The sequence below is a fragment of the Thalassophryne amazonica genome, chromosome 8 (genome assembly GCF_902500255.1).
Source record: "Thalassophryne amazonica chromosome 8, fThaAma1.1, whole genome shotgun sequence".
NCBI lineage: Eukaryota > Metazoa > Chordata > Actinopteri > Batrachoidiformes > Batrachoididae > Thalassophryne > Thalassophryne amazonica.
Window position 1 is genome coordinate 5399128 of NC_047110.1, and position 6594 is coordinate 5405721.

General features: G+C 50.3%; 1 long non-coding RNA gene across 1 annotated transcript; it reads left to right on the forward strand.

Moving 5' to 3' along the window:
* The first annotated feature begins 658 nt into the window (after positions 1-658).
* Positions 659-6373, forward strand: LOC117515017. The gene is made up of 3 exons (XR_004561994.1): positions 659-670; positions 4231-4233; positions 6291-6373. It is a non-coding gene; the product is annotated as an uncharacterized LOC117515017 (long non-coding RNA).
* The last annotated feature ends 221 nt before the right edge of the window (positions 6374-6594 follow it).

Sequence of the window (6594 nt, forward strand, 5' to 3'; positions counted from 1 at the left end):
GATCTTTGCTTCAAAATTATCAGTGTATTTCAGCTCAGTGAGGATGTTTTCTACCGCCCCCTGAACCCTCGCAGCCGATGGGTTGAGGAAGCGCTGGGCTAGGAGCTTTACCACAGCTGGGATGAAGGTCGGTCTCCAGAGTCTCACCATTAATCTCTCAAAATGTCCGGTAAAGAAATATTCATTTAACGGGTCCAGGCACTCGTGCTGGCGCTGGCTGGGGTGATCGATCTCACACCCGTAACAGAGTTTTTGTCTGTAACTTTTGATCACAGCCAAAAGTAAGTGTGCCACGCCGACTTTCACCGTTTTCAGGAATTCCTCTGACAGGAACCCGTCTGGCCGGTCAGATGCGAAAGATGTGGCGTATTTCTCAGCCGGCTCGAGGTCTTGTACCTCCCGCGGACTCGCGGCCTCCGTGACAGCGGGAAGAGACCCCACGCCTCCCGGGCTGGAAAGCGCGTGAGAAGGATGGATCTCGCCACAGACCGCCTCGAGCTGAACTCCCCACGGGCTCTCGTACCCACCGCGGGTCCGTGAAGCCTGGCTCAGGGAGGGCTGGTCTCTTCCACAGTCGAGCGCGCAGTCACAAGCGATGTCGTCGGCCGCTGCAATGGGAGAGGTTGAGGAGCTCATGCTGGTTCGTCGTCCGATGCTTGAATGAGATGTGGTCCCCTGGTTTTTATAGAAATCCCCGTGCATGCGGGGAGGAGCTACGTCAGAGTTTTTTTTATTTTTTTATTTTTTTTTATTTTATTTTTTATTTTATTTTTTTATTTATTTTTTTTAAGTAAAAAGAGGGGCCAAGTTTTTTCGGACTTCGATAACGTCCCTCCAGGCCAGGCACCTTGTAAAGAGGCCCGTAATCCTGTCGTTGCAGGTGTTGAACATCTCATGCCAGCTCTCAGCCGCAGCTGTGACGCTTCTGACGTGGCCGCTGGCACTAACCCGCTCCAACTTAATTTCACCCTCAGAGACAGTGTCAGGAGGTCCACGCTGGAATATCACCCTATAGCGAGGCCCCTGGGCGCTGAGCCAGGTGAGTTGGAAGCGTGTTTTCTTCTTTTCCGGCGTCCGATCTCCTGGAGGTTCAGGGTTGACCGTGTCGCGAATCATCAAGCCCGCCGCCGCGGAGAAGACACCCCAATCGGCAGAAGTAAGCGCCACCCGTGGGGTTCCTCGAGTGGCAGTCTCACCCTCGGCCAGAGTGAAGAAACTTACTTGGGCATAATACGGGTCGAACGTGTAAGTTAAACGTTCGTGCCCCTCCAGGCTGTACGTCAGATCTTCCTCCGGTATCGGCTGGCTCAGACGGCTGACGTACATTCTCGCTTTTTTTGGGGCAAGCGAGCCTTCTGTTGTCATGGTGATGTTAACCGGGGTCTCGCAGATGTAGCGGAGGATCGGAGTTCGTCTCGCCATGGTGAATGCTGTATGTCACTCTATCGTCGAAAGGGGATTTTTAAACCCTTCTTCGTCCACGGGGCGTAATTCCTTACCTTTTGCTCTAAAAACACCGTTTGGCGTAAGTGATAAGGAGCATTGTTTATTGTTCGGGCTCGGGGCAGCATCTCCGCTCAGCGGGTGTCCCGCGCCCCATGATCGATCGGCTAATATCTTAAAAGAAAACATCATCTGGCGTGAGTGATAAGGAGCATTGTTTATTGTTCTTCGGGTTCATCACCTCGGGGCAGCATCTCCGCTCAGCGGGTGTCCCGCCACACACACACACACACACACACACACACACACACACACACGCACACACACACGCACTCACACAGACACAGCGTCTGCAACAGGTTTTACAGCCGTGGGGTCATGTTTCCGCGAGCGGCTCTATGCGTGGGTATTTGACCGTCTTGCTGCAAAGACTTACAGCCGAGAGAGACGGCTATTTGTTCCCCTTCTTTAATTTACGAATTAAAAAACAGAAAAGGAAACGTAATAATTTAAGAATTAAAGATATTAAAGGGGCATTAAATAATAGACAGTGATTTATGTTTAATTATTTCAGAATTAGTTAATTCTTTAATACATTAAAAAGATCTAGGTATTTTTAATCATTCTTTAATTCATGAAATAAAATGACATTAAAATATTAGACCCTGGGTGGGAGGGGAGGTATGGCTTGGAGGCGGTGCTTGGCCGGGGTTAGGGGAGGAGCTTGGGGGTGGGGCTAGGGGAGGAGCCAGGGGCGGAACTAGGGGAGGAGCCAGGGGCGGGGGCTTAGGGGCGGGACATACTGACGTCATCGACTCTGATTGGATGTGACGTCATAAGGGGCGGGGGCTCGGAGGCGGGACTAGGGGCGTGGCTTAGGGGCGGGGCATAATGACATCATCGAGTATGATTGGCTGTGATGTCATAAGGGGTGGGGCTTGGAGGCGGGACTAGGGGAGGGGCTTAGGGGCGGGACATAGTGATGTCATCAATTCTGATTGGCTATGACGTCATAGAGGGGGCGGGGCTTAGTGACGTGGCCGATTTTGATTGGCAGCTGTCACTTTTTTGACGAAAGGTGGGTCAGTTTTCTCTCTCACAACCACACACAGCAGATTATAGAATAGATACAAGTCAATGAATGAAGGTGTCGTGTGGGCAGGCTCGACGATAGGAGACGTCCGTCTGGAGATGAACCGGAACCACACGATTTCCACCGCCACCGAACCCGAAGGATACTGGAGCCACCAAGTCCCGAAGTCCCCAAGTGGCCACCGTCTCAGCGTGTCGGATCTGGTACTGCTGGCGGAGAACAAAGACAGTCAAGTGTGGGTGTGTATACACCCCGTAACAATATCGGTGGGAATTCCACCTCCACCTCTAACACACAGTCATGCAGCGTCTGTTTAACCACTTATCTGACGGGAAGTAGGACGAAACAGTCGCGACCCACGCCGGTCCTCTGGTTAGACAGCTGCAACACAATAGCTCTTGGACTATCAATCTTGGACTATCAATACAGGCAGAGAAAGTTACCTCTCAAAGAAGTCGATATCTCGGCGACGTGGTGGAGGTGTCATCCTGCTTTTATCCTGGGTGAGATGCAGATGATCGGTGACAGCTGTCATAGTTGATGAGTGACAGCTGTCACCTCGGCTGTTCCTGTAAGGCGGCAGCGCCCTCTCGTGCCTGAAGCCCGCACTTCAGGCAGGGCGCCCTCTGGTGGTGGGCCAGCAGTACCTCCTCTTCTGGCGGCCCACACAACAGTAATAGACCTTACTGTGATTGGTGGAATATTGTGACGGACGCTGGGAAAAAACAAAGGAACACTGCATGAGAAAAGAGGAGCATGTGTTTACATCACCGGCATATGGTTCTGGGTGGCAGATAAATGGTTCTGGGACTGGAATGGGAGACGTGGAGGCCTGCAAAAGCTGAACCGGAGTAGAGTCCTGGGCTGGGGGTGAAACTAAGGTGAGTTTATCTACTTTAGCTGTAAGTGAAGACTCTGTGTGTGTGTGTGTGTGTGTGTGTGTGTGTGTGTGTGTGTGTGTGTGTGTGTGTGTGTGTGTGTGTGTGTGTGTGTGTGTGTGTGTGTGTGTGTGTGTGTGTGTGTGTGTGTGTGTGTGTGAAACCTGTCGGGTGAGGTCCTGGACCAGATCAGAGTGCGGAAAGTTGTTGCTGTTGCTGACCCAGGAAGGCTCGCTGGGCGGACAGGGCTTGTTGAAGTTGGTCTGACCCTGCGGAGTCCATGATGTTGGACAGAGACTTCTGTTATGATTCTAACCCGAAAACCAGGCTTGGACCCAAAGCAGGGAGACTGAATGAGAAAACAATAGGATTTAATGAACCAGGAAGGTGTCACAGCACAAATGTTGCATAAATAGTGAATACAGTCTTGGAGGTAGGCAGCGTGGAAACCCGGCCCGCATTGTGGTGGACTCAGGTAGTCGCAGCCCACGTAGCACTGGAGTACAGGTGGCAGTCCAAGATGGGGAGCTGAGTGGTCCGTGGTCCAGGTGGCCCCCTGGGAAGCTGATGGAGGATGAGGTCACTGTGGAGGAAGAGAAGGCAATGAGAGGGCTGCTACAATCACTCAAACCAGAACTACAGACTAGATGACTAGAGATGCGTGGTATGCAGAAAACAGTGAATCAAAGAACACTGTGGCGGACAGACAGGCTCAATACGGAAATTGAGAGGCCAGGTACCAGGTTGTGAACACTGAGTCTCTGGCGTCGATGAGCTGAAGAACCAGGGCTTATATGGAGGCATGTAGATTGCAAGCAGGTGTGCTCATCAGCTCCACAAGGGATGCCACCTGGGAAAAGAGAGAGAGAGGGCAGGAACCAGGACGACACACATTATTAGTCGTTTGCACCCAGTTTATTTGCATTATTTTTGGAGTCTTGTCACTTTGGATTGTTTAATCATTATTGTATTCACACTGCCACCTTGTGGAAGTAAAGCAGTTGTTTGTGTGAACTCAGCCCTTTGTGTCCTGGCTGTCTTGCACTTGAGTCCTATCTTGACTGTTTGTACTGCAAACCATATCAGCTTCACCAGTTCTTGATGTCGTGCCACCAAGGAAGAAGGAAGCAAAGGCCAAACACACCACCACTGGTCATGGCCATGTATGGGTCAGAGGTGCGGCAGCCGAAGGAGCCCCTGAAGAGCCAGCTCCTGTTATTGAAGATGTCCCAGCACCTTCAGAGGCTGAAGTTGGGTCCACAGCCCCTCCCCCTGGCTCCCCAATAGACATAGTCACCGAGGTTCTTCATCCAGCAGCACAGGTCTCCATTGACAGTGATAATGAGCTCCCTCCCAGTAAAGCCTCCAACTCCCAGAAGCAGTGCAAGAGGGTGCTGGTCAAGCTGTCCTCACCAAGGAGCAGGAGCAGGAGATGGTTGACTGGCTCAAGGCCCCGAGCAAGACTGTATCCTCAACAAAAAGCACCCCAGCTACATCAAGAAGGGCCTGAAGGACATGCTCTGGGAACAGAAGGCCATGGAGATGGGCAAAGGCAGTGACCAGCTGAAGAAGTGGTCCGCCAACATGAGATCTGGGTTGGGCAAGCTGAAGCAGGTTCCCTCATGTTCCGGCAGCATGGAGCTGACTGCATGGGATTGCTGGATCCTGCACCACTTTGAATTTCTCAGGCCCCACCTCACTGTCCAGGTCAAAAAGAAGGTCACAGTTAGTGTAAGTATTTAATTTCATTATTTCCATGTGTTCATTGTGATGTTAAATTATCATGTCATTATTTCATGTTGTCATTCTAATGATGATATTGCAACAATTGTCTACATATGCTTGTATTTGCATTTCTTTATTTCAGTCAGCATGCTCATACAATAACAAGAATAAATGAATCAATAAAATTAAACAAAATACATAAAATACTAAAAAAAAAACACATGTAGCTAAGTGAAAAAGTTCAAGCCTGAAGAGGGCCATCTGTGGGCCAGGAGATATGTCCTGATTCCAATGTCATCATCTCCCAGGATGAAGTATGGCACAGGCTCGTCATCCTTGGAAATGAGGGTTGGCTAAGGAAAACTTATGCTCCCGTCTTCAAGGCAATACTTGAGCTCAGACTCGTTAAAGATCTGTGCATCAGACATTCTTCCACATGCACCGATTTCCAGCCCCAGGAAGTTGTAGTCTCCATTCACAAGGGCCATAAGGACCACAGATCAGAAGCTTGTAGCTGTGGTACAGGGAGTTGCTCTTGGCAGGTTTCCTGATAGCCACATGTTTGCCATCTAGAGCCCCCACAGCATGAGGAATATTCCACCTGTTTCTGAAGATCTCTGAAATAGGTGTCCATTCTTCTGGAGTGGTGAGGCAGCTGATGACCTCATCCTTGTAATCCTCCACAATGGCTTGGCAGACCCTCAGGGATGATGAGACTGACTGTGTTCCTTGCCACACGGACGCTGTACATGAGGCTGGGATACTTGTCACCTAATGCCAGTAACCTCGCAGTCACAGCCAGCTTCAAGTGGCCAACGATGGACACAGCAGACTCTAATGCTTTCCAGCTGGTGGTACACCATCATAGTCGGTAGTTAGCCCAGCAAGAACACCGTCTTGCTGCTCTAAGCTCAGGATTTAGCGACCTCACTAAATAACAAGATTCTTTTGTCTTCCATGATGAGCTCACAGATGGAGCAGCTACTTTTGAAGTTGAACATTCAGGTCTCGTCTGATTTGGCTCCCGTGATGACCAGCAATCCACTTCTGGGACCGCGTTCAGCCCAGCCGGCATCCACAGCTGAACCAATTTTTTTTGCAACCAGATGTCACAACCAGAGCGTTTCTCCAGTGAGTCCGGAGACGTCAAGCCAGTCATCACCCAGTGTGAACTCCATTTTGAATTAATGTCATCAATGTTTCCATCTGAAAGGACGATGATAGCATTCATGATCACTCAGCTTATCAGCCGGACTGTGGCGTGGGCTACAGCAGAGTGGAGCAGGCAAGCTTCCTCATGTCACTCTCTCCAAGCTTACAAGATGGCTTTGCAGCAAGTATTCCAGCACACATCACCAGGATGTGAAGCAGCACGTTCCCTCATGAAGCTTAACCCTCTGGAGTCTTGGCTATTTTTGGGCATTTCTGACTACTTTTGGTGTTACCTTCATAATT